This window comes from Mus pahari, chromosome 5, assembly GCF_900095145.1.
Source record: "Mus pahari chromosome 5, PAHARI_EIJ_v1.1, whole genome shotgun sequence".
NCBI classification, from domain to species: domain Eukaryota; kingdom Metazoa; phylum Chordata; class Mammalia; order Rodentia; family Muridae; genus Mus; species Mus pahari.
In genome coordinates, this window is record NC_034594.1 from 144,027,766 (window position 1) to 144,029,181 (window position 1,416).

The window sequence follows — 1,416 nt, forward strand, 5'->3', positions numbered from 1 at the left end:
CTAAGAGTTCATGGGTGAACTACACCTTTGCTTTATGTATTATGCAAGACGAATCCCACACTATGTTATGCTACTAGATTGCCCAGGCCATTGGGACAGTTGAACAGGGTCTGAGGAACTGAGTGTGGCCGCCCTTGGCCACACAAACCAGGTACTCCTGAAAGGTGGGCTGGGGCTGAAAGGAATTACAAGGCAAGAAGGAATGAGGCTAAGAAAAAAAAGAGTCTGATTAAAGCCTGTAAGTTTACTAAGATTCTGAACTTTTAAAGAGGGGGAGGCCCATCCCCCACCACTCTGTTCTTGGGGCCTGTGGCCAGCCTGAAGGTGATCTCAGGATGCTGTCTCCAGAAAATCTCAAGGGTCTCAGCAGGTAGCAATGATGTTTTGGAGAGCAGTGGCAGGTGTAGAAGAATAGAACCTGCTTTGCAAGTTGGAAGTTTCCACCCCAGGTGGTCCCGTGCTTAGTGGCAACAAGGTCTGAATCAGCCTGTTTCAAGGCTGGGGGAGACAACAAGGAACCACCTGTGGAGAGAATGGGGGTCGAGAAACACAAGGACGGACAGCAAGTCTGATTTATCAAGCTGTCAAGTTTTTATTATTCCCAGGCAGGTTTTATGCCCACAGAAGTAGGGTATTGGGGAAGGGGATGATGCAGAATGGCTTTCTTTCTGGGGGAACGCACCTGTTCCCAAAAGCAGTATATTGGGTAGGTAAAAAGTTCATCAGGAGAAACAGAACAGAATGGGTTGCTAGGTACCTGTCCACAAGATCTATAGCTATTTGTTCTTCTTTTTTTTTTGGGGGGGGGGGGTTCAAGACAGGGTTTCTCTGTATAGCCCTGGCTGTCCTGGAACTTACTTTGTAGACCAGGCTGGCCTCAAACTCAGAAATTCACCAGCCTCTGCTTCCTGGGCGCTGGGATTAAAGGTGTGTGCCACCAGGCCTGGCTTTAGCTATTTGTTCTTAACTGGGGGTAGTACTTTCCCACAGAGGCCTCAACTTTTTCCCACAGAAATCTCAACTAAGTTAGTACTTTTCCACTAAGGCTAAGACTTTGTAAGTAAGCACTTATGGCTATCAAGGCAGTTAACATTCAAACAGGGTTGCTAAAACACTGGATGAACATGAACCATCATTAGAAAGAGCAATGTGCTAAGTTACAGGAAGTATACATTTTATTTGAACACCAGACTTAGACCCAGAATCAATGGAGCTGTGTAAATTTNCAAAGAAAATATTGGCTTAACAAGTACAACCTCATAAAACTTTCCTAGGAACTGCCAAAGGAGCCATGTAAACAATGCAACAGCCATGCTATCATGCTGAGATAACCTGTCCACAAGGATGAAGCACATCCTAGTACATACCTAGGAGGAAGGGATCCATTCCACTGAGGAGACATAGCAATGATGCTCA